Source organism: Triticum dicoccoides, chromosome 5A (assembly GCF_002162155.2).
Source record: "Triticum dicoccoides isolate Atlit2015 ecotype Zavitan chromosome 5A, WEW_v2.0, whole genome shotgun sequence".
NCBI lineage: Eukaryota > Viridiplantae > Streptophyta > Magnoliopsida > Poales > Poaceae > Triticum > Triticum dicoccoides.
The window spans coordinates 87,999,951-88,027,571 of NC_041388.1; positions in this window are offsets into that span (position 1 = coordinate 87,999,951).

Genomic DNA, 27,621 nt, shown 5'->3' on the forward strand with positions numbered 1-27,621 from the left:
GGCCTCCTTTTATATGCTCAAGGGGTCACCGACAGGTGGCAACATAGACAAGGGTAAAAATGGAAAGGTGTTGCGGTAGGTACAGCTACCTGCTACAGTGTATCATACCTAACCCTGATGGCAGGGGACTAGGGCATTAAATGCCCGTCTGCGTCGCCTAAACAGTGCAAATGGGACCGTCAGGGACGCCACCGCTCGCCACGATGGCAATCTTGTCAGTGCCGCTTGCCACCGCGCGCCGCTGGCTGCACAGCCTCCCGCCACGTACGCCTGGAAGGGTCCCAGAGCGAGACGTTGGTGGATGTGCTGGAGCGCGGGCACAAAGTGGTGGCTTGCCGCGGCAAGCGCCTTGCCGCGGTCGTTATCTTATCGTGTCGGGGAGCTTGTCGCTCACCGGGCCTTGCCGGGACGCGTGGCGCGTCGCGGCAAGTTCCTTGAGATGCCTTGGGTGGCCTTCCCGGCAAGCTCCTCTTGCCGGGGTCTTGTTTCCTTAAGCGCCTTGCCTTGGTTGGCCTTCCCGGCAAGATCCTCTTGCCGGGGTCTTGTCTCCTTGGCTTGGATACTTTGTTCTTGAATGGCTCCAAAGGAACCACGGAGGACCTTGGCGGTCAGCCGGCAAGCCCGCGGGATGCTGCGACTGCCCGTGCACAAGTTCGGGATACTATGGTACCCCTACTCTAGTACACCGACAGTGGAAGCCCCCAGCCCCCTCGTCTTGATGTTGGTCTTCGTTCCTCCTTGGCGGTGGCGGCAGAGGAGGAAGGCCTGCGTTGCCGTCCGGGCGATCCTCACGAGGCTGATCTCTCCAGCCTCCCTTGCGAGGCTGGTCCTGCCAGCGATCCTCGCGAGGTCGGTCACGCCACCCTTGCTGAGGGCCATGGTCGTCCCATCGTCCGCCACCTCTTCCTCCTCCTCGGCCATAGCCCCTGTCGTTGCGCTTGGGGCGTCGGCCGACACGCCCATCTCTCACGGCCCTGAGCTCTTGACATTCTTTGGTATTGTGGGTGTGGAGGTCGTGGTACACGCAGTACCGGCTTCCCTTGGATGACTCAGGCTGATCCCTGCCTCGCTTGGTGTTTGGTTCCGCTGCAAGCATGGCAGCCCCCTTGCGCTTCACGTCCTTGGCCTTGGGCTTCTTCTCTTCCGGGTCGGCAGCCGGGAGTTCGAGGAGGGAAAGGCGCCCTTCCTCAGCCGTGGCGCACTTGGTCGCCAAGTTGAACAACTCCAGGGATGTGCACAGGTCTTCATGGATTGCTAGCTCCTCCTTCATCTTGATGTCGTGTACGCCATCGGAGAAGGCCGAGATGATGGCTTCTTCAGGCACCTTGGGGATCTTGAGGTGAGCGTTGTTGAAGCACTGGATGTATTTCTGCAGGGTTTCCCCTTGCTGCTGCTTGATGCAGCGCAAATCGCTCATGGCCGGGGGCCGGTCGCGAGTGCCCTGGAAGTTTGCGATGAAGCGAGTGCGCATCTCATCCCAGGAGGAGATTGTGCTAGGAGCCGGGTTCAGAAGCCAGGTGCGGGCCCCGTCCTTGAGCGCCATGGGAAACCAGTTCGCCATGACCCTTTCGTCTCCGTTGGCGGCTTCGATGCATAGCTCCTAGAGCTGTAGGAACTCCGCAGGGTCCGTCATGCCATCGTAGCAAGGGGGCAGGTCAGGCTTGAATTTGCCTGGCCATGCGACACCGCGTAGCTCGGGGGTGAGGGCGCGGTAGCCTGCCATGGCCACCGGTGCCTTTTGCTGGTGCTGGGCTTGTTCCTGGGGATTACCGCGCGCCGCCGCTTGGAGCAGCGCGGGGTCTTGGCGTGGAGGTGCAGGGATGCGATCTTGGCGCGCCGGCGCTGGGAGCGCGCGAGCACCTTCTTGGGGACAAGGGATCTCTTGGCAGCTCCTTTCTTGCTGCACAGGCGCCGGACACGGAGGGACTCGCCCTGGGGCTGCGTGCCTTGGAGCCAAGGCGCCTTCTTGGGGAGGAGGTGGTGGAGGCGCCTCCTGATCCCCGCCTCCTGCGCGGAATGGAGGGCGAGGCAGCGAGAGGGACGGCAAGGGGGAGCCCCTTGCGGCGCTGACGAGCTCGGTGATGCGGGTGAGCCAGTCCTCGTAGAAGTCGTCGACGGGGCGGTAGTGCAAGAGCTCTCTTTCCATGAGCAGAACGGCGTGCGCGTCCGTGGGGGCGCGACGGCCGTGGGACGACGAAGCGGCTGGAGTCAGCGACGGTGTGGCGGTGCGACCTTTCCGCCGTACCGAAGGATGCTGGGACGAGGCCTGCGGCTCGTTCCTCGCCGGGCCGGTGGTGGCGTTGGCGGCAGGCGACGGAGAACGACGAGGGCGTCCGCCGAGGGGCGCCATCTGGGTGACGCGGGTGGCGAGAGCAGCCTGGCGCTCGGTGCGAGCCCGATGAGCATTAGCCATGGACATGACGGAACATCGTACGCGGACAGCGGAAGAAAGATTCTGGCACACCCCTACCTGGCACGCCAAATGTCGGATTTCGGGTTCCGGCAGACCCTTGAGGTTCGAACACTAGGGTGCGCACGGAGATCTCTCCCCTATCAATCTGCGTCCAATCTCCTCGCGTGATCTAAGCTGGAAACAACGAACAACACAAGGGACACAAGGTTTATACTGGTTTGGGCCACCGTTGTGGTGTAATACCCTACTCCAGTGTGTGGTGTGGTGGATTGCCTCAGGGGCTGATGAGGAACAGTACAAGGGAAGAACAGCCTCGCGAGAGGTGTTCTTGAGCTGGTGCGATGAACTGCTTGGGCAAGTTTAGTCGCCTCTCTCTCTCTCTATCTCTCTTTCTCGGTCCCTCCTTCTCTCTCTTTTTATTTTGTGGTGGCTAGCTCTATTTATAGAGGCCCTGGGCCTCTCCCCAATTAATGAGCAGGAAGGGCACCAACAATTGGCCATTTTCAATGGGAACATCTAGTACAAGTTATCCTGACCAAAGGTGGTCTTCGGTTGCCAAAAGCATGCTGACCTCCATCCTGCTGCTCTATTGATCTTGGTCTCGTTGCACCAAAATGGTATCCTTTGCCCGGTGCCTTGGCCTGTGCTTGCCCCCTTTGCACCAAAGAGGAAACAAGGACACTGCGCAGGCCGGCACCCGCCTGGTCTCGATCGTCATGTCTTGCGTCATGGGCTCCTCGTGAGGTACCTCTGCCTTGATCTCTCCGCCTCCTCGCGAGCCTGCCTGATGAGGCTGCCTCTGAGCAAGCTTCCGGTCGTCCGCCCTGCAAGGCTTGGCCCCTCGCGAGGGTCTTGAGCTTAAACTTATGAAGATGGACCGCGCTGGGCCCCCACTTGAGCCACGCCGTAGGCCGCAGGCCGCAGGCAGGAAAGTTTGGGGACCCCCGTTCCCAGAACACCGACAGCTGTAGGCCAAACTCTTTGACTAGGCGGCTTCGTCATGACCGCCCACTCGGCCGCTGCGCCGACGATAACTTCTCGGGTCATTGAAAATAGCCTCCACGTCGGCTCGAAATTTGCCGAGCAGATGGATCCAATGGAGCTCTCCTCTTTGAAAGAGCTCTTGGATCGCATCACCGCTCTGGGAGTCACTACGGACTACGATCGGATCGGGCTTAAACCCGACCAAAGGGAGATTAACTCTCCGCCGGTCACCCGTTAGATAGCGGTGGTGGAGGAGCAATACGGCGATTCTCCCTCTATCCTGAGGACGAACTATGTCTGGATTCCCGAGCTCTCTGAGCCGGATACTCGCTCACGGGAGGACGCTGCCCTAACCCTGAATCCATAATCAGGCGGCATACCAAACCCACAGGGCAGCATCTCGGAGCCCGATCTTCTAAGATCGGAAACTCCCCTGCCCCGGGATCACAAATTGGGTCAAGGTCTGGACTTAAATCCACCCACCCACCCAGATATAAACGATCTTTCCCACATTAGGCAAGAGCCCCAAGAGATAGTACATCACTACTGGGCCAGATTCCTCCTTGTAATGAACAAGGTCAAGGACTGTCGCGAGGAAGACACAATTTCGTTCTTTTGCAACAATTGCACGAACAAGGGAGTCCTCAACGCCATAAGTCGCCGTGACATAGCACACTTCGCTGACTTGGCGGCCATAGTACGGAAATACTGTGCGATGGAAAGTACCTGGAAAACCCGAACGCAGTTTTGGGACAATCCGGCTCTGACAAAACCCTCAGTCCGAACTAAAAGGGTGCACTCTCATAAGTCGCCCGACTCAATTACAAAGAAGCAAAAGCCCACTACAGGGCGTGGAACCGTATATGAGGGATGGCTTAACGGGCCTTGCAAAATCCATAGTACAGCGGATACCATATCAACACATAGCCTTAGAGCATGTTGGGTACTCCGGCAGGTGGACAAAAGCGGTGAGGACCTCCTCACCCAAAATACTTTAGAGCACCTTCCCACAGATAACAATACAGTATTGACGGTCTTTGAGACCTTCGCCTCAAATAATAGGCATAAGCAAGCACTCCCAGCCTTGCCAAAGTCTGCCACGTGGCAGCAATAAATCCATGGAGCGACACGGCTATCACCTTCAATTCCAGTGGCGAACCCAAATTCCGAATAGCACGAGCACCAGCTGCTTTGGTCCTTAGTCCAATTGTGGACGGCTTTCGGCTCACTAAAGTGCTCACGGACGGCGGAAGCGGATTAAACCTCATTTATGAGGAGACTCTTCAAAAAATGGAAATAGACAGCAACCGTATTGAGCAAAGCAGTACGACCTTCCGAGGAATCATCCCTAGTCGGGAGGCACATTGCGCTGGGAAAATAACACTTGATGTGGTATTCGTCACTCTGGAGAATTATAGGTCCGAAGAGATTACATTCCAAGTGGCCCCGTTAAGTAGCGGATACCACACCCTTCTAGGGCGGGAGGCATTCATGATTTTTCAAGCCATACCCCATTACGGGTACATGAAGCTCAAAATGCCCGGGCCCAACAGAATCATCACTCTAGTTAGTGATCCGGACATAGCACTCCGTGCCAAGAACAAGACAGCCGCACTGGGCCTCGAGGCACTATCTGAAGCCCTTGTGATGGAGGAGTTAACCGCGCTACGCTCCATGGTGGACAGGGACGACGTGATACTAGACAAAAGATCCAAGTCCACCTCCTTTAAACCAGCGAACGAAATAGTCAAATTCCAAGTCCATCCAACGGACTATACAAAAACAGCATCCATTGGGGCACAGTTAGACCCCGCTGTAGACGCCGCACTACGAGAGTTTCTACACGAGAATTGGGATATATTCTCCTGGCATCCTTCAGACATGCCAGGAATCCCACGTAGATTGGCCGAGGATAGCCTTAACATTCTGAAACGATTCAAGCCGGTCAAGCAAACTCTTCGGCGTTTCTCTGAACCTAAGCGACAAGCAATGGGAGAGGAGCTGGCCAAGCTACCGGAAGCCGGATTCATTAAAGAAATAAAACATCCGGATTGGCTAGCAAACCTGGTGATGGTACCAAAGAAGGACAAATCCTGGTGCCTATGTGTTGACTTCAAAGACCTCAACAAGGCTTGCCCAAAGGATCCTTTCCCACTCCCTCGCATCGATCAAATCATCGACGCTACCGCAGGACACGAATCATTGTGCTTCCTCGATGCATACTCCGGTTACCACCAGATTAAGATGGCGGAGTCTGATCAAGCCGCAACGGCATTTATAACACCATACGGCCCCTTCTGCTTTAACACAATGCCCTTTGGGCTCAAAAACGCCGGCACAACATATCAGCGCATGATCCAGACATGTTTGGAAAAGAAGATCGGTAAGACTATGGAGGCATATGTAGATGATGTGGTCATTAAAACCAGACACGTCGACTCTTTAATAGACGACTTGAGGCTCACGTTCGCAAATCTCCGAACATACGACATTAAGCTCAATCCGGAAAAATGCGTTTTCGGCGTTCCCACCGAAAAGCTCCTAGGCTTCATCGTCTCCAGTAGAGGAAGTGAAGCAAATCTGGCTAAAATCCGAGCTATGTCACAGTTGGCCATCCCAACTGACCTCAAGCAAATCCAGAAATTGACTGGATGCGTGGCAGCTCTAAGCCGCTTTATCTCCCGATTAGGAGAAAGGGCACTTCCCCTTTATCGCCTTCTTCGGCGCACCGAACACTTTGAGTGGACGGATGCAGCCATGGCCGGACTGGAAGAAATCAAAGCCATCCTGGCCGCCAACCCAATCCTGGCTGCGCCAACTGCTGGCGAACCAATGCTATTATATATAGAGGCAACTCACCAAGTTGTAAGCGCAGTGCTCGTCGTCGAACGAGAGATGGACAGACATAAATTCCCGCTTCAAAAGCCGGTATATTATGTGTCAACCGTCCTCACTCCATGCAAATCAAGGTACCCACATTATCAGAAGATAGCATACGCGGTATTCATGGCATCTCGGAAACTACAACACTACTTTCAAGAGTGTTCGATTATGGTGGCCTCCGAAGTACCACTCAATGACATAATGAACAATCGTGATGCCACAGGCCGTATTGTCAAATGGGCTATCGAGCTCCTCCCATTCGACATAACATATAAACCATGGCGAGCCATTAAGTCGCAAGTCCTGGCCGATTTCGTAGCCGAATGGACAGAAGCCGAACTCCCTAAAGAGTACGGCGCATACTCCAATTGGATCATGCACTTCGACGGCTCTACAATGCTGGCTGGTCTAGGGGCTGGCATCGTCCTAACGTCCCCCACCGGAGACACGGTGCAATACGTGCTCCAGATACTATATACGGACTCCAATAACGCAGCCGAATATGAGGCCCTATTACACGGCCTCCGTATGGCAGTCTCCATGGGCATTCAACGCCTAGAGGTGCGTGGGGATTCGAACCTCGCAATATCCCAAATAAATGGAGACTCCGATGCCAAGGATCCAAAAATGGCGACATATCGCAATGCCGTCCTCAAAATGTCATCTCGATTCGAGGGGCTTGAATTCCACCACGTGGCTCGGGAAAACAACCAGGCGGCGGGCATCCTCGCCCGCATCGGCGCTAAACGCGACCCTGTCCCACCAAACATCTTCCTAGAAAGACTGTTTAAACCATCCGTGGTATGGGAAGGGGACACCGGCAAGAATAGTCCGGACCTGGCCATAACCCCAGATACCGAACACTCTGACACAATCGGAGGCTCTGCCACCAAAATAACACCTTCAGCCCACGTAATTATGCCCGTCATTGCCCCGTGAACAGAACCATTCCTTGCCTACCTAACTAGGCAGGAACTACCCGAGGACCAAAATGGGGCACGCTGCATAGTGCGGTGATCTAAAGCCTACATGGTCTATGAGGGAGAGCTTTATAAGAAAAGCACAAGCGGAGTCCTTCAAAGGTGCATCTCCAAAGAGGAAGGGCGGAAGCTTTTGGCAGAAATCCATGCCGGACTCGGCGGCCACCACGTAGCAGCCCGGGCCCTTGTGAGTAAGGCCTTCCGTATAGGTTTTTATTGGCCGACGGCCCGGGTAGATGCACATCATCTGGTTCAACATTGTGTTGGTTGCCAGCTTTTTGCAAACCAAGGCCACATGCCACCTACCGCCCTCCAAACAATCCCCATTACTTGGCCCGTTGCGGTCTGGGGGCTCGATATGGTCGGACCCCTCAAAGGAGGAACCCATAAGAGAAAATACTTACTGGTCATGGTGGATAAATTCACCAAATGGATAGAAGCCAAACCCGTCAAAACGGCTGAATCCGGACAGGTGATAGACTTCATATCCGGGGTCGTACACCGTTATGGCGTCCCCCACAGCATCATCACTGACAACAGCATGAATTTCATAGCCGATGAGGTGAAACTTTGGTGTAGAAACATGGGCATCAAGCTCGATTATGCTTCTGTCTATCATCCGCAAACTAACAGTCAAGTTAAACGGGCAAATGGTCTTATCATGAGCGGCTTAAACCCAGATTAGTGCGGTCCTTAAAGGAATCAGACACGCATTGGGTAGAGGAGCTCGACTCCGTACTATGGGGGCTGCGGACCACGCCGAACCGCACTACCGGATACACACCGTTTTTTATGGTGTACGACACCGAGGAGGTGCTGCCTTGCGACATAATTCATGACTCACCTCGAGTGCACATGTACGAAGAAATATAGGCCGAGCCTGATCGGCATGACAATTTGGATGCCCTGGAGGAGGAGCGCGACATGGCAAAAGCCTGTTCCGCATTCTGTCAGCAACAGGATCGAAGGTATCAAAGTAGAGAAGTGCGGGCCAAAACCTACAATGTTGGCGAACTAGTTCTACGCCTGCCGGAGAAGAAAAAGAACAAGCTCAAGCCCAAATGGGAAGGCCCCTTCATTATAGACCAGGTTCTGACCGGTGGAGCGTACTGCCTGCGGGATGCATCGGATAATCGACTCGAGCCAAACCCATGGAACGCAGCCAGACTACGAAGATTCTACGCCTCGCGCCGGACTCTGTGTTCGTCTCCTTATCTCCGTCAATTTTTTGCACATTTGTTACTTCTCTCTTTCTTTCTCTTTCTTTTCCTTCTTTCAAAGCCTTTTAAGGCTGTACTTGTGTCTTGGTTACACAACCTTGACGTGTTAACCATGTTCAATATACCTGGGGACTTCTTATACAGAAGCTTAATCTACTTATCTTTCCGGGATTCATGCCCCGCACATGTGTTATGCTTCCGCATGTACCTTTGTTCGCCATTATATGCATTGATATGACTTAAGTTTTGGCCAAGCTGGGTTGCCTGGCTCTTGTGTTTATGCCCTATGTTCCTGTTAATTCGGCTAGGGCATAAGGGGAGCACCTCTGCAATTGTTACTGCCGGGTCAGCCGGATGTGTACCTCAGACTGGGTGAAGCCGAAAGCTGGCATTCTTAAGGGAATATTCGGTCGGTGAATAAAAGATGACTTTCATATAAATTACTACAGCCACCAGATGTTTTTAGCCAACGTACCCAGGGAAAGGAACCCCTAACGGAACTATTCTCCCTGGAAGATGTTTCTTACTATCCATGCGATATAACATAACTAGTTGGGTACTTGTCTGTTCAAGCACTTATGACCCTACGCCTAGTTTCCATGCATACCCCGGTTTTTATATAACCGAGCGGGTATTCGGATACACTTCGGACTATCGGGTCCAGAGGTCGAAGCGAAAAGGTCCGCCATGACAAATGATTTACAATCCGGCTAGGGACATTACATATGTCATTTGAAGTACACAGTCACTAAGACTGATTAAATTCTTCCTCTATACCATCCAATAGGCTTTCTAGCCTACAATCCTATTGGGAATACTTTGCGGCTAATTCTACTTGATCATACACTAAACTGACAGGGATCTCTTTCCCATCGGGCCCCACAAGTCCGACCTCGGCCATGTGGTTTGGGTCAGCCTTGGTATACCGTGTCTTCACCATAGCCCAGGCTTCCTGTGCACCTTGTCGGCAGGCTGATATCTTCCATAATCGGAAGCGCCGCCGAGCTCCCTTGAGCTTCTCTATAAGCTCCCCAATGCCTCCTAGCGGGGACGTGGACGGCCACAAGGCTTGGGCAATACTCTGCATCACCTGCCGAACTTGTTCGTGCAGTCGTGAGAGCTCTGTCAGAAGATCACCCGAGGACCCGGGCATCTCCCCCGCGGGACGACCCGTCAGCATACCTGCAGACATAACGCTGTTAGCAGGCTTCTTCGCCGAACTCCTTTAAAAAAGTTCATTCAAGCGCTTACTAAAAATGCCGTGCTGAAGCCGTTTATTCTCCTTCATGGAGTCCGCAAGCTGGGCTCGGACATCCTTTAGTTCCACGCCTAGCCGGATATTGGCATCTTGGAGATCATTTTTCTCCTACCCGACTCGTGTCAGCACGCGCTCGCCAGCATTTTGCTGTCGATCATCACGTGCAGTATCCACCTCCACGGCCTTCGGATTCACTCCGGGGCCACCTGCAACATCTATTGTTGGGTGTGCGTATACGCCACATACTACCTGGTACTGATATTCTTTGCAATAGACAAAAGGGTTTCCAGGGGGACCATTTTTGGACTCCTTCAACGCGGCAACAGCGGCTTCCAGCTGGGCCTTGCACTCGTCCAGCTCTTGAGACAGTTGGGAATTCTTCTCCGTAAGAACCTGCACAAATAATGATCCTTAAATCAGTTGCGTCAACTTTTTCAAGTCTCAGGGGCTACTGATACATATAATCGACAGATTTGCTTACCCATACATCCCTTACATACTAGACCGTGGCTCTGGCTAGACCATTTTGAGCAGCATGGAGGTACGCGTCTCCAGAATTGAAGGCATCAAATGCCTCTGGTGAGAAGCACGCGTAACGGAGTACGGCCCGGCGACGCCTATGATTCATGGCGCTCTCCACTTCTGAATATGTAGTGGACAATCTATCCGCATCCTCTGTAGGGGGAGTATCCGGCGTCCACCCCATGTCGACTTCCGCCTCTATGTCCGGCCTTGGGGACCGACTAGTGGAAGCGTGATCGGCAGCCTCTCCGGACATATTCCGGCGAGCATTTTTGTACTAAAGAAACATGGATGTCATTACATTTTAAGAAAGACGACAACCACGGAGCGGGGTTTTTTGTCATACCTCTGCGCCGGCGTCTCCGTCCTGACCGCCTTCCTTTTTGTCCTACCCGGCCTCGGTGCCTCTTGTTAGCGAGTCGCTGCGGGTTCGGCACAGCGTCCCGAATGCGTTCCCTGTAAAACACCATATGTATATGGTAGGTGAAGTGTTTAAAAGGGGGATCCTAGTTTTTGGAGTTGGGATTTTGGTTTTTCTTACATGCGATGCAGGGAGAAGTCCGGGATAGTCGGCCGTAATGGCCACCATGGCGTCATCACAGCTCAATTGATAGAACTGCCTGTCTATCAGCTCCACGAATATGTCCGGATCTTCTTCGAGTCCGGGACCGAGGGCCCGGTCAGGGTCCTCTGGTTGTGGAGATGGGTTGTTGACCTCCCTTAAAGCTTTTCGCAGTTCCTATCGTAAAATGGCAAGGTTAGTACCTAAGATAAAGAATGCGGGAAGACTGGGAGAAAGGAGATATAACTCACCCAGCTTGGAGGGTTGTACATGGAGAATCCATCCTGTGGCTTGATGCGGATGAACTCCTCTTCCTCTCCCTTGAACAACTCGGACAGAATTTTTGCTAAAGCAGCAGCGGAGTCCGGTCCCTTATGCCCACAACGGTTGGCATCATCTTCCCTGTTAAGACACCACAGGGGGTGCCCTCGATATTGAAGTGGCTGCACTCCCCGCATTATGCATATTGACATAACCTTGATTACTGTCAATCCTGATTGAGCCAGCGCTTTAATCCGGTTCATCAGGTAAAGGACCTCTCCGTTGTCTGCCTCCTGGGGCTCCGTGGGCGCTAGCTTCGGCGTTTCTTCAAAGGAGCATTGTTGAACTCAGGAAGACCCCGCCGAATAGGGTCCGGAAGGGGGACGTACTCCATATAAAACCATTCTGAAGGCCAGTCTTCGGACGTATTATTTGGAGTACCGGACAAGTATCCGGCTTCGGCGATGCGCCATATTTCGGCTCCGCCCACTTGATAAAGTGACCCCTTCTGTGTGGGGGGGACGAGGCAAAATAACCTTTTCCACAACTCGAAATGAGCCTCGCAGCCCAGGAATAACTTGCAAAGGGCAACGTAGCCGGCGATGTGCAATATGGAAGCAGTTGGAGGCCGTAAAACTCTAGGAGCCCGCGGAGGAACGGATGAATTTGAAATCTGAGTCCCCTTAATATGTAAGGAACAAGGCACACCCGCTCCCCCGTAGAGGGGCTAGGGAAGCTCTTCGCTTGCTCCCCGCCATTGTAGGTGGCGAGCCCGGCTCGGACGGGAACCATATACACTAGAGGGAGGAATCCCTGAGTCTGTAGTTTGAGTAATCGACTGTGTGGGACATAACACCTCTCCCAATCACCGGGCTTAGGGCTACGGGGGCGAGAGGAGGAGCTGCGGTGGTCGGCCATGTTGGAGTGGATTTTTTCGAAGTGCGCTCCGATGGATTCTCGCTATGGGAGGATGGTGTGGATTGGATCTAAGAATCCCCATCCCTTTAATAGACAATTTATTTATTTGGCTAGGGGAGCGAATGTAAAAACGCCCTGGCTCCTCGTATTCATTTGACGCGTGGAAGATATCCCTTATTGGGCGCAGAAGCCAAGAAGTTCAACATTTATGGGGCCGGACACTACTTGAGAAACATTCAAAATTTGGAGAAGAACCCGCCTTGCAATGCCGAAGACAACACTGCGCGCAGGATTCGTCGTCATTGAAGCCTAGTTCAGGGGCTACTGAGGGAGTCTTGGATTAGGGGGCCTCCGGACAGCCGGACTATATCCTTTGGCCAGATTATTGGACTATGTAGATACAAGATTGAATACTTCGTCCCGTGTCCGGATGGGACTCTACTTGGCGTGGAAGGCAAGCTAGGCAATACGGATATGTATATCTCCTCCTTTGTAACTGACCTTGTGTAACCCTAGCCCCCTCCGGTGTCTATATAAACCAGAGGGTTTTAGTCCGTAGGACAGCATACAATCATACCATAGGATAGCTTCTAGGGTTTAGCCTCTCTGGAATCGTGGTAGATCTACTCTTGTACTACTCACATCATCAATATCAATCAAGCAGGACGTAGGGTTTTACCTCCATCAAGAGGGCCCGAACCTGGGTAAACATCGTGTCCCCTGCCTCATGTTACCATCCGCCTTAGACGCACAGTTCGGGACCCCCTACCCGAGATCCGCCGGTTTTGACACCGACATTGGTGCTTTCATTGAGAGTTCCACTGTGTCGTGATCATAAGGAGGATGGCTCTTCTCGTTGTCAAGAACAACATCACCTATGGGGGAGCCCTGGCCCGGTCAGCTGCATCGTACACTGGTGATGGACGTTTCAATGCTTCCTCCTTGAGGTGAGGTAGCAACCTGCGTTTTGGGTAACTCTTGGAGGGGCGCTCGAGTTCGTATTCCTCGGCCGCAAGGAATTCGGTCCATCTGTCTGCTAGCAAGTCTTGATCAGCTTGAAGCTGTTGTTGCTTTTTCTTCAGGCTATTTGTTGTGGTCATAAGCCGGCGCTTGAAGCACTCCTGCTCGACGGGATCCTCAGGCACGATAAATTCTTCGTCGCCGAGGCTTGCCTCGTCTTCGGAGAGAGGCATGCAATTGTCCTCCTCCGGTTCTCCATCTGCTAGCTTGTTCATCCTCCAGCTCTACATCGTGCTGGAGGGGATTGTAGTTATCTTCGGCACTATCCGGAGTGTTATTGTCTCTTGTGCCGGTATCACTACTTTTGCTGTGGCGGGACTTAGAGCGGTGCCGCTGACGTCGGTGCTTGGGTTGCTTCTTGGAGGGGTCATCCTCCGTTGTCTCGTCGCCATTGCCTTCTTTGGGGGTGTCCACCATGTATATATCATATGATGAGGTGGCGGTCCAGCGCCCTGTGGGCGGTGGTTCCTGTTCGTCTCCTACATCGTCGTCCATACCATCGATGTCTTCGGAGTCCAAATCGAGCATGTCGGTTAAATCGTCGACGGTGGCTACTAAATGGGTGGTGGGTGGGCAGCGAATTTCTTCATCGTCCGCATCCCACTCTAGCCGGACATAGTTCAGCCAAGGTTCTCCTGTCAAGGAGAGAGACCTTAATGAATTTAGCACATCTCCGAAAGGCGAGTACTGAAAGATATCCGCGGAGGTGAACTCCATGATTGGCGCCCAGTCGGATTTGATAGGCACGGATGCAGGCGGCTCGGAGTCCGTGGCCGGAGACGAATCCAGTGGTTCGGCGACATGGCTCTCATAAGGGGTGAAGTCAGTATCTGGCTCCATCGCCACTGAAAGTGCGGCCTCCATGGCAGGGTCTATCGCTCCGTCCTCGGATGGCGCAATTTGCTCTGGTTTGAAGGCCGGGGTAGTTGCAGATGCGATCTACCGAACACTATCCGACGACAGAGTTACGTCATGCTCATAGTGATTGTGCGGCACACCTGGTATGGGCTCGAATCCGTCGAAGATCAAGTCTCCTCAGATGTTGGAAGTGTAGTTTAGGTTTCTGAACCTGACCTGATGGCCAGGGGCGTAGCTCTCGATCTGCTCCAGATGGCCAAGCGAATTGGCCCGTAGTGCGAAGCTGCCGAATACGAAGATCTGTCTGGGGAGGAAAACCTCACCCTGGACCGCATCGTTACCTATGATCGAAGGGGCCATCAAGCCTTACGGTGATGACACAGTGGAACTCTCAATGAAAGCACCAATGTCAGTGTCAAAACCGGCGGATCTCGGGTAGGGGGTCCCGAACTATGCGTCTAAGGCGGATGGTAACAGGAGGCAGGGGACACGATGTTTTACCCAAGTTCGGGCTCTCTTGATGGAGGTAATACCCTACGTCCTGCTTGATTGTTCTTGGTGATATGAGTATTACAAGAGTTGGTCTACCACGAGATCGTAGAGGCTAAACCCTAGAAGCTAGCCTATGGTATGATTGTATGTTGTCCTACGGACTAAACCCTCCGGTTTATATAGACATCGGAGGGGGCTAGGGTTACATAGAGTCGGTTACAAGGGAGGAGATCTACATATCCGTATTGCCAAGCTTTCCTTCCACGCTAAGGAAAGTCCCATCCGGACACGAGACGAAGTCTTCAATCTTGTATCTTCATAGTCCAACAGTCCGGCCAAAGGATATAGTCCGACTGTCCGGAGACCCCCTAATCCAGCACTCCTTCATAGGGGGAGTGTTGATCCTAGTTTGTGCGCCATGTAGTCCAAAGAACTTTTCAAGATAGCATACATCTAGGGGGAGCCCGTCTATATTTTAGAGATGGGGGGGTTTGCTTATGTCCTATTTTTTCCCTTTGTGCAAATCCTGTTTTGTCATCAATCCACCAAAAAGGGGGAGATTGTAAGGGCATATTTATCCCTAAGGTGTTTTGGTGATTGATGACAACATGTTTGTAGACTAATCGTGTGCTTTGAGCATTTCAGAGATTCATCCTTTGGCACGAGACGATTGTTCCCCTCGGAGTTTTAATCAAGATGGTGTAGCTCTTTCATTTCTGTTTTGGTGGAATTGTTTCGTAGGAGTCACCGTATTTTCAAGAGGGGTCCACTTTGGTAAGGCTAGGGAGGAGTATACACATACACATCCTTTTCACACCCTCTGAGCCTTCCCACTTCGATGGGGGTTTCATTCCCTGTTTTATGAGTATGCTTTGGTCCCAGTGGTAGTACCGCGGTGCCAGCAGTAGTACCGCCTATGGGTCCTCAACCATAGTACCGCTGCGGTACCGGGCTCCTACCGCATCGACTCGAGGGAGTCACCTCTCGTGTCGGATTGTGTGGCACTAAGCAGCGGCAGTAGACGCGGTAGTACCGCTCGAGAGCGGTAGTACCGCCCTACCACCGCGGCAGTACCGCACTGGGTCTGACTCCTGCTCATACGCTAGCCCTCCCAGACTGCACGGCAGTACCCCGAGGGGGAGCGGTAGTACCGCTGGTCCCAGTGGCAGTACAGCTGCCCCTTGCGGTAGTACTGCCCTCTGCGGGGCTGTTTTGGGGGGTAACGGTTGGATTGTTCCCCCTCCCTTTAAAAGGGGGTTTTCTTCTCCAAAGTTGATTCACCTCTTCCCCTAAAGCTCCATTGTTTCTCCAAGCTCCATTTTCGCCCGATCTCCCTCCCTAGCCAATCAAACTTGTTGATTTGCTCGGGATTGGTTGAGAAGGCCCCGATCAACACTTCCACCAAGAGAAATTTGATTCCCCCACTAATCCCTAGCGGATCTTGTTACTCTAGGGTGTTTGAGCACCCTAGACGGTTGAGGTCACTGTGGAGCCATATTCCATTATGGTGAAGCTTCATGGTGTTGTTGGGAGCCTCCGATTAAGTTGTGGAGATTGCCCCAACCTTGTTTGTAAAGGTCCGGTCGCCGCCTCCAAGGGCACCAATAGTGGAATCACGGCATCTCGCATTGTGTGAGGGCGTGAGGAGAATACGGTGGCCCTAGTGGCTTCTTGGGGAGCATTGTGCCTCCACACCGCTCAAACGGAGATGTACTTCCCCTCAAAAGGAAGGAACTTTGGTAACACATCCTCGTCTTCACCGGCTCCACTCTTGGTTATATCGTACCTTTACTTGTGCAAGCTTATTTGTGTTATTTCCCTTGCTTCCTTGTGTGCTTGTTGTTGTTGCATCATATAGGTTGCTCACCTAGTTGCACATCTAGACAACCTACTTTGATGCAAAGTTTAATTTGGTAAAGAAAAGCTAAAAATTGTTAGTTGCCTATTCACCCCCCTATAGTCAACTATATTGATCCTTTCACAAAGAATATTCTCAAGTATTAGCAGCTGAGATGTCAATTCAACCACACCTGGAAACTTAATATCTGCAGCAAGGTATTTAGTAGCAAAGTAATATGATAGTAATGGTAACAGTGGAAAAAGTAACGGTAGCAGTTTTGTTTTTATAGTGATTGCAACAGTAGCAACGGAAAAGTAAATAAGCGAAAAACAATATATGAAAAACTCGTAGGCATTGGACCGGTGATGGAGAATCATGTCGGATGCGACCAACCATGCAACAGTTATAGCATAGGGTGACACAGAACTAGCTCCAGTTCATATATGTAATGTAGGCATGTATTCGGAATATAGTCATACGTGCTTATGGAAAATAACTTGCATGACATCTTTTTTCCTAACCTCCCGTGGTAGCGGGGTCCTATTGGAAACTAAGGGATATTAAGGCCTCCTTTTAATAGAGTACCGGACGAAAGCATTAACACATATTGAATACATGAACTCCTCAAACTACGATCATCACCGGTAAGTATCCTGATTATTGTCACTTCGGGGTTAATGGATCATAACACATAATAGGTGACTACAGACTTGCAAGATAGGATCAAGAACTCACATATATTCATGAAAACATAATAGGTTCAAATCTGAAATCATGGCACTCGGGCCCTAGTGACAAGCATTAAGCATAGCAAAGTCATAGAAACATCAATCTCAGAACATAGTGGATACTAGGGATCAATCCTTAACAAAACTAAATCGATTACATGATAAATCTCATCAAACCCATCACCGTCCAGCAAGCCTACGATGGAATTACTCATGCAAGGCGGTGAGCATCATGAAATTGGTGATGGAGGAAGGTTGATGATGACGATGGTAACGGATTCCCCTCCGGAGCCCCAAACTGACTCCAGATCAGCCCTCCCGAGAGAGTTTAGGGCTTGACGGCGGCTCCGTATCGTAAAACGTGATGAATCATTCTCTCTGATTTTTTTCTCCCCGAACAAGAATAAATGGAGTTGGAGTTGAGGTCGGTGGAGCGTCAGGGGGCCCACGAGGCAGGGGGATGCGCCCCACCCTCGTGGACAGGGTGTGGGCCCCCTGACGTGGATTCTTCTTCCAGTATTTTTAATATATTCCAAAAATAATCTCCGTTGATTTTCAGGTCATTCCGAGAACTTCTATTTCTGCACAAAAATAACACCATGGCAATTCTGCTGAAAACAGCATCAGTCCGGGTTAGTTCCATTCAAATCATGCAAGTTAGAGTCCAAAACAAGGGCAAAAGTGTTTGGAAAGGTAGATATGACGGAGATGTATCAACTCCCCCAAGCTTAAACCTTTGCTTGCCTCAAGCAATTCAGTTGATAAACTGAAAGTGATAAAGAAAAACTTTTACAAACTCTGTTTGCTCTTGTTCTTGTAAATATGTGAATCCAGCATTCAAGTTTTCAGCAAAGATTATGAACTAACCATATTCACAATAGCATTTAGGTCTCATTTTTACTCATATCAATGGCATAATCAACTAGCGAGCAATAATAATAAATCTCGGATGACAACACTTTCTCAAAGCAATCATAATATGATATAACAAGATGGTATCTCGCTAGCCCTTTCTGAGACCGCAAAACATAAATGCAGAGCACCTTTAAAGATCAAGGAATGACTAAAAATTGTAATTCGTGGTAAAAGGGATCCAGTCATAGTCATACTCAATGTAAATTAATAGTAATGAATGCAAATGACAGCTGTGCTCTCCAACTGGTGCTTTTTAATAAGAGGATGATGACTCAACATAAAAGTAAATGGATAGGCCCTTCGCAGAGGGAAGCGGGGATTTGTAGAGGCGACAGAGCTCTGTTTTGAAATAGATATGAATAATATTTTGAGCGGTATACTTTCATTGTCAACCTAACAACCGAGCGATCTCGATATCTTCCATGCTACATAGATTATAGGCGGTTCCCAAGCAGAATGGTAAAGTTTATACTCCCCCACCACCAACAATCAGCAATCCATGGCTTGCCTGAAACAACGGGTGCCTCCAACTAACAACAATCCTGGGGGAGTTTTGTTTGCAATTATTTTGATTTGATTTGAGCATGGGACTGGGCATCCCGGTGACCAGCCATTTTCTCGTGAGTGAGGAGCGGAGTCCACTCCTCTTGAGAATAACCCGCCTAGAATGGAGGATACAGACAACCCTAGTTGATACATGAGCTATTCGAGCATACAAAACAAAATGTTTATTTGAAGGTTTAGAGTTTGGCACATTCAAATTTACTTGGAACGACAGGTAGATATCGTATATAGGAAGGTATCGTAGACTCATTTGGAATTGGATGCACAAGCAATATTCCCGCTAAGTACAAGTGAAGGCTAGAAAGAGACTGAGAAGCGACCAGCTAGAGAGCGACAATAGTCATGAACATGCATTAAAATTAATCAACACCGAATGCAAGCATGAGTAGGATATAATGCACCATGAACATAAATATCGTAGAGGCTATGTTGATTCTGTTTCAACTACATGCGTGAACATGTGCCAAGTCAAGCCACTCGAATCTTTAAAGGAGGATACCACCATATCATACCACATCATTATGTTGGCACGCAAGGTAAACCATTATAAACTCCTAGCTAATTAAGCATGGCATAAGCAACTACAATCTCTAATTGTCATTGCAAACAAGTTTTTTCATAATAGGCTGAATCAGGAACGATGAACTAATCATATTTACAAAAACAAGAGAGGTCGAGTTCATACCAGTTTTTCTCATCTCAACCAGTTCATCATATATCATCATTATTGCCTTTCACTTGCACGACCGAATAGTGTGGATAATAATAATAGTGCATGTGCATTGGACTAAGCTGGAATCTGCAAGCATTCAATTCAAGGGAGAAGACAAGGTAATATGGGCTCTTTGTTAGATCAACAATAATGCATATGAGAGCCACTCAACATTTTCATCATGGTCTTCTCCACTCACCCCAAAGAACAAGAAAAGAAATAAAACTATTTACACGGGAAAGCTCCCAACATGCAAAAGAAGAACGAGAAATCTTTTTTGGTTTTCTTTTTAATTACTACTACTATAGGCATGGAAAGTAAACTAGCTAAAAGCTACAACCAATTTTTTTGTTTTTCTTAAGGTTTATCAAACACACAAGAAGAAAGCTTAAAACAGAAAATAAACTAGCATGGATGATACAATGAAAAAGTATGAGCACCGACAACTAGCATGAGTGTGTGAACATGAATGTAATGTCGGTGAGAAATACGTACTCCCCCAAGCTTAGGCTTTTGGCCTAAGTTGGTCTATGCCCATGGATCGAAGTTGTAGCTGGGGTCGTACTGAGATGCAGTGGCTATTGCTTGATGTGCTGAAGCTTGGAGGCGAGCTGCCTCTGTCCTCCTCTCGTACTCGTTCACCTCCTCCCTGGTTATAACATATCTCCCTTTTTCCTGAAAGTCAAAGAAAGTAGGAGCAGGGAGAGCGATGTGATAGGTGCGTCGCCTGTCAAAGATTAGTCGGTACTGGAGGAACTGATCGTTCCTCTCAACAAACTGATGACGAACCATAGCATCATAATCTAAATAAGCAGGAGGCAACTCAATATCATATCCACGTATGGGTATATCAAGAAAATTAGCTAAACGGGTTGCATAAATTCCACCAAAGAAATCTCCATTAATACTATTATTATGCAACCCACGTGCAACAATGGCCCCCAAGTTATATTGTCTATCTCCTAATACAACACTCTTGAGAACACTAAGATCGGGAACGCACATGTGACATGCCTCGTCCTTACCGTTTATGCATCTACCTATAAAGAGAGCAAACTAATGTATGGCAAGAAAATGAATGCTCCCTAAGGTAGCTTGTGTCAATTCTCTAGATTCCCCCACAGTGATACTAGCAAGAAAGTCTTTATATTCAGATTTGCGAGGTTCACCAAGATTACCCCACTGAGGGAGTTTACAAGCAGTATTAAAATCTTCTAAGTCCATGGTATAAGATTTATCATAAAGATCAAATAAGACAGTTTGAGAATTGCGTGATGATGTAAATTTAAACCTTCTCACAAATGAATCAGTTAAATAGAGGTACTGACGGCACTTATCTGCCTCGAAGCTCTCAAGATCAGCGTTACGCACATATGGTTCAAATTCCTCCTTAATTCCTGCCCGGACCATGTAATTTTCTGACGGCCAGTCACAAGGCCGCACTTGAGCCTCCCTTGGTAGTTCATTGTTCGGCTCGCGTATTGCGGGCCTTGGGCCTTGCTTCCTTGAGGAACCACCTTGGTACATTTTCCTAAACATATTTCTTCCTCTGGAAAATTTCTGAAATTTTTAGTAACTCAAAATAAAAGTGAATGAAACTCAACAAAATTGATAGCAACTACTCCTACAAGTGCCTAGAGGCCGTATCATGCATTAAAACTACTTTTGACCACATAAATTTGACATGCAAGCTCAAGAACAGGGTCACCTAAGCAGAATTTTTTTGCAATAAATAAAGCACTAGAACAAAAACTAATTTGACCATTGGAGGAGTCACATACCAAAGAACAATTCCCCAAAGCAGTTTTGTGAATGGAGCTTTGAGCAAGGAGATCGAAAATGGTGGCAAGATGAGCAAGAAGTCGGGTTTGAGCTGGCTAGTGAGACTTTCTAGAGCAAGAAGAAGTGTGTGGGTGTAAGGATAAGTGGAGGGGACCCACGTGGGATCCACGAGGCAGGGGCGTGCCCAGGGGGTAGGGCGCGCCCTCCACCCTCGAGGGCACATGGTGAGGCCCCCTGGTGTGTTCTCAGTACCAGATATTCTCAAATATTCTAGAAAAAATCATATTTCATTTTCATGGCATTTGGAGAACTTTTATTTTCAAGGTATTTTTTATTGCATGGATAATTCTGAAAACAGACAGAAAATACTATTTTTGCTTTATTTAAACTAAATAACTGAAAGTAAAAGAGGGCACAGAGAGTTGTGTTTTCTAAATTCATCCATCTCATGCTCATCAAAAGGAATCCACTAACAAGGTTGATCGAGTCTTGTTAACAAACTCTTTTCGAATTAGATGAAACCGGAGAATCTTCGAATAACACTAGGTTACCTCAAAGGGGATATGCATGTCCCCAACAATAAGAATATCATATTTCTTCTTGACAGTAGGAAGAGGAAATTCAAAACCTCCAATAGTAATATTTGAAAAATTTCCAATAGAATTGATACTATGGACCTGAGGTTGTTTCCTTGGAAAGTGTACCGTATGCTCCTTACCATTAACATGAAAAGTGACATTGCCTTTATTGCAATCAATAACAGCCCCTGTAGTATTCAAAAAGGGTCTTCCAAGAATAATAGACATACTATCGTCCTCGGGAATATCAAGAATGACAAAGTCCGTTAAAATAGTACCGTTTGCAACCATAACAGGCACATCCTCACAAATACCGACAGGTATAGCACTTGATTTGTCAGCCATTTGCAAACATATTTCAGTAGGTGTCAACTTATTAAAATCAAGTCTACGATATAAAGAGAGAGGCATAACACTAACACCTGCTCTGAGATCACATAAAGCAGTTGTAACATAGTTTCTTTTAATGGAGCATGGTATAGTTGGTACTCCTGGATCTCCAAGTTTCTTTGGTATTCCACCCTTAAAAGTGTAATTAGCAAGCATGGTGGAAATTTCAGCTTTCGGTATCTTTCTCTTATTAGTAATAATATCCTTCATGTATTTAGCATAAGGATTCATTTAAGCATATCAGTCAAACGCATATGCAAAAAGATAGGTCTAATCATTTCAGTAAAGCGCTCAAAATCCTCATCATCCTTTTTCTTGGATGGTTTAGGAGGAAAGGGCACGGGTTTCTGAATACATGGTTCTCTTCCTTTACCGTGCTTCCTAGCAACAAAGTCTCTCTTATCATAACGTTGATTCTTTGATTGTGGGTTATCAAGATCAACAGCAGGTTCAATCTCTACATCATTGTCATTGCTAGGTTGAGCATCAACATGAACATCATCATTAACATTATCACTAGGTTTATGTTCATTACCAGATTGTGTTTCAGGATCATAAATAGAAATATTATTGGGATTTTCAGTGTGTCTACAACAGGTTCACTAGAAGCATGCAAAGTCCTATCATTTTTCTTTTTCTTCTTCTTAGAAGAACTAGGTGCATCAACATTAATTCTCTGAGAATCTTGCTCAATTTACTTAGGATGGCCCTCAGGATACAAAGGTTCCTGAGTCATTTTACCCCCTCTAGTCACAACTCTAACATCATTATCATTTTTCTTATCATTTAATTCATTGAGCAAATCATTCTGAGCTTTAAGTATTTGTTCTACTTGAGTGGTAACCATAGAAGCATGTTTACTAATAAGTTTAAGTTCACCTTTAACATTAGCCATATAATAACTCAAGTGTTCAAGCATATCAGCATTGCGTTTCAATTGTATACCAACATAAGCATTGAAGTTTTCTTGTTTAACAATAAAATTATCAAACTCATCTAAGCATTGCCTATCAAACTTAGTAAACGGGATTTCAGCTTTATCATATCTATAGAGAGAATTTACCTTTACTACCTGTGTCGGGTTATCAAGACCATGTATTTCTTCAATAGGTGGTAAATTCTTAACATCTTCAGCTTTAATACCTTTTTCTTTCATAGATGTCTTTGCCTCTTGCATATCTTCAGGACTGAGAAATAAAATACCCCTTTTCTTTAGACTTGGCTTAGGAGTTGGTTTAGGAAGTGTCCAATCATTTTCATTAGTCAACAGAGAAATGATTATCTTTATCAGTAATAAAGATAGGTGAAGTAGCAAAAGAAGGGTCATATTTCATTCTAGCATTCGAAGACTTTTATTTAAGCTTAGCTAATAACTTCTTAAGATCAGATCTATTATTGTAAGCAAGAAAGTCTCTAGCGATTTCTTCGTCCATAACATAACCCTCAAGAACAACATGCAATTCATATCTAGGGGGAGAATCTTCATCACCACTTTCATCAATATTATCAGTTTGAATAATTTCATTCTCTCTAGCCCTAGCAAGTTGTTCATCAAGAAATTCACCTAGTGGCACAGTAGTATCAAGCATAGAAGTAGTTTCATCATAAATATCATGCAAAGAAGAAGTGGCGTCATCAATAACATGCGACCTATAAGAATCAATAGCATGTGTAGGTGTCGCAAGTTTACTCAAAACAGAAGGTGAATCAAGTGCAGAGCTAGATGGCAGTTCCTTACCTCCCCTCGTAGTTGAGGGAAAAATCTTGGTTCTTTGATATTTCAAGTTCTTCATAGTGATCAACAGATATAAATCCCAAGTGACTCAAATAATAGAGCTATGCTCCCCGGCAACGGCGCCAGAAAATAGTCTTGGTATCCCACAAGTATTGGGAATCACAATAGTTTTTGAGGGTAGAGTATCCAACCCAAATTTATTGAATCGACACAAGGGGAGCCAGAGAATATCCTCAAGTAATAGCAGCTGAGTTGTCAATTCAACCACACCTGGAAACTTAATATCTGCAACAAAGTATTTAGTAGCAAAGTAATATGATAGTAATGGTAACGGTGGCAAAAGTAACGGTAGCAGTTTTGGTTTTATAGTGATTGTAATAGTAGCAATGGAAAAGTAAATAAGCGAAGAACAATATATGAAAAGCTCGTAGGTATTGGATCGGTGATGGAGAATTATGTCGGATGCGATCAACCATGCAACAGTTATAACATAGGGTGACACAGAAATAGCTCCAGTTCATCAATGTAATGTAGGCATGTATTCCGAATATAGTCATACGTGCTTATGGAAAAGAACTTGCATGGCATGTTTTGTCCTACCCTCCCGTGGCAGCGGGGTCCTATTGGAAACTAAGGGATATTAAGGCCTCCTTTTAATAGAGTACCAGACCAAAGGATTAACACATAGTGAATACATGAACTCCTCAAAATACGGTAGTCACCGGTAAGTATCCCGATTATTGTCACTTCAGGGTTAATGGATCATAACACATAATAGGTGACTATAGACTTGCAAGATAGGACCAAGAACTCGCATATATTCATGAAAACATAATAGGTTCAGATCTGAAATCATGACACTTGGGCCCTAGTGACAAGCATTAAGCATAGCAAACTCATAGCAACATCAATCTCAGAACATAGTGGATTCTAGGGATCAAACCCTAACAAAACTAACTCGATTACATGATAAATCTCATCCAACCCATCACTGTCCAGGAAGCCTACGATGGAATTACTCATGCACGGCGGTGAGCATCATGAAATTGGTGATGGAGGAAGGTTGATGATGACGATGGCGATGGATTCCCCTCTCCAGAGCCCCGAACGGACTCCAGATCGGCCCTCCCAAGAGAGTTTAGGGCTTGGCGGCGGCTCCGTATCGTAAAACGTGATGAATCCTTCTCTCTGATTTTTTTCTCCCTGAACACGAATATATGGATTTGGAGTTGAGGTTGGTGGAGTGTCAGGGGGCCACGAGGCAGGGGGCGCGCCCAGGGGGGAGGCGAGCCCCCCACCATCGTGGATAGGGTGTGGGCCCCCAAACGTGGATTCATCTTCCAGTATTTTTATATATTCCAAAAATAATCTCCGTTGATTTTCAGGTCATTCCGAGAACTTTTATTTCTGCACAAAAATAGCACCATGGCAATTCTGCTGAAAATAGCGTCAGTCCGGGTTAGTTCCATTCAAATCATGCAAGTTAGAGTCCAAAACAAGGGCAAAAGTGTTTGGATAAGTAGATACGACGGAGACGTGTCAATAGTGCAACTTATTTGTGGCATTGCCGTTTAGGTCATATTGGTGGAAAGAGCATGAAGAAACTCCATGCTGATGGGCTTTTGGAATCACTTGATCCTTGCGAACCATGCCTCATGGGCAAGATAACTAAGACTCCGTTCTCCGGAACAATGGAGCGAGCAACAGACTTGTTGGAAATAATACATACTAATGTATGCGGTCCGATGAGTGTTGATGCTCGCGGCGGGTATCATTATTTTCTTACCTTCATAGATGATTTGAGCAGATATGGGTATATCTACTTGATGAAACATAAGTCTGAAAGATTTGAAAAGTTCAAAGAATTTTAGTGTGAAGTGGAAAATCATCGTAACAAGAAAATTAAGTTTCTACGATCTGATCGTGGAGGTGAATATTTGAGTTATGAGTTTGGTCTTCATTTGAAACAATGCAAAATAGTTTCGGAACTCACGCCACCTGGAACACCATGGCATAATGGTGTGTCCGAATGTCGTAACCGCACTTTATTAAATATGGTGCGATCTATGATGTCTCTTACTGATTTACCGCTATCGTTCTGGGGTTTTGCTTTAGAGACGGCTGCATTCACATTAAATAGGGCACCATTGAAATCCGTTGAGATGACACCTTATGAACTGTGGTTTGGCAAGAAACCCAAGTTGTCATTTCTTAAAGTTTGGGGCTGCGATGCTTATGTGAAAAAGCTTCAACCTGATAAGCTCGAACCCAAATCGGAGAAATGTGTCTTCATAGGATACCCAAAGGAGACTTATGGGTACACCTTCTATCACAGATCCGAAGGCAAGATATTCGTTGCTAAGAATGGATCCTTTTTAGAGAAGGAGTTTCTATCGAAAGAAGTGAGTGGGAGGAAAGTAGAACTTGACGAGGTAATTGTACCTACTCCCTTATTGGAAAGTAGTTCATCATAGAAATCAGTTCCAGTGATTCCAATATCAGTAAGTGAGGAAGCTAATGATGATGATCATGAAACTTCTGATCAAGTTACTACCGAACCTCGTAGGTCAACCAGAATAAGATCCGCACCAGAGTGGTATGGTAATCCTATTCTGGAGGTCATGTTACTTGACCATGAAGAACCTACAAACTATGAGGAAGCGATGATGAGCCTAGATTCTGCAAAATGGCTTAAGGCCATGAAATCTGAGATGGGACCATGTATGAGAACAAAGTGTGGACTTTGGTTGATTTTCCCGATGATCGGCAAGCCATAGAGAATAAATGGATCTTCAAGAAGAAGATTGACACTGACGGTAATGTTACTATTACAAAGCTCGACTTGTTGCAAAAGGTTTTTGACAAGTTCAAGGAGTTGACTATGACGAGACCTTCTCACCCGTAGCGGTGCTTAAGTCTGTCCGAATCATGTTGGCAAATGGATGTCAAAACTTCATTCCTTAATGGATATCTTAAAGAAGAGTTGTATATGATGCAACCAAAAGGTTTTGTCGATACAAAAGGTGCTAACAAAGTGCGCAAGCTCCAGCGATCCATTTATGGACTGGTGCAAGCCTCTCGGAGTTGGAATATACGCTTTGATGGTGTGATCAAAGCATATGGTTTTATACAGACTTTTGGAATAACCTGTATTTACAGGAAAGTGAGTGGGAGCTCTGTAGCATTTATGATATTATATGTAGATGACATATTGTTGATCGGAAATGATACTGAATTTCAGAATAGCATAAAAGGATACTTGAATAAGAATTTTTTCAATGAGAGACCTCGGTTAAGCTGCTTATATATTGGGCATCAAGATCTATAGAGATAGATCAAGCCGCTTAATTGGACTTTCACAAAGCACATACCTTGATAAAGTTTTGAAGAAGTTCAAAATGGATCAAACAAAGAAAGGGTTCTTGCCTGTGTTACAAGGTGTGAAGTTGAGTTAGACTCAATGCCTGACCACTGCAGAAGATAGAGATAAAATGAAAGTCATTCCCTATGCTTCAGCCATAGGTTCTATCATGTATGCAATGATGTGTACCAGACCTGATGTGTGCCTTGCTATTAGTTTAGCAGGGAGGTACCAAAGTAATCCAGGAGTAGATCACTGGACATCGGTCAAGAACATCCTGAAATACTTGAAAAGGACTAAGGATATGTTTCTCATTTATGGAGGTGAAAAAGAGCTCGTTGTAAACGGTTACGTCGATGCAAGCTTTGACACTGATCCGGATGACTCTAAGTCACAAACCGGAAACGTATTTTTATTGAATGGTGGAGCTGTCAGTTGGTGCAGTTCCAAGTAGAGCGTCGTGGCAGGATCTACGTGTGAAGCGGAGTACATAGTTGCTTTGAAAGCAGCAAATGAAGGAGTCTGGATGAAGGAGTTCATATCCGATCTAGGTGTCATACATAGTGCATCAGGTCCAATGAAAATATTTTGTGAAAATACTGGTGCAATTGCCTTGGAAAAGGAATCGAGATATCACAAGAGAAC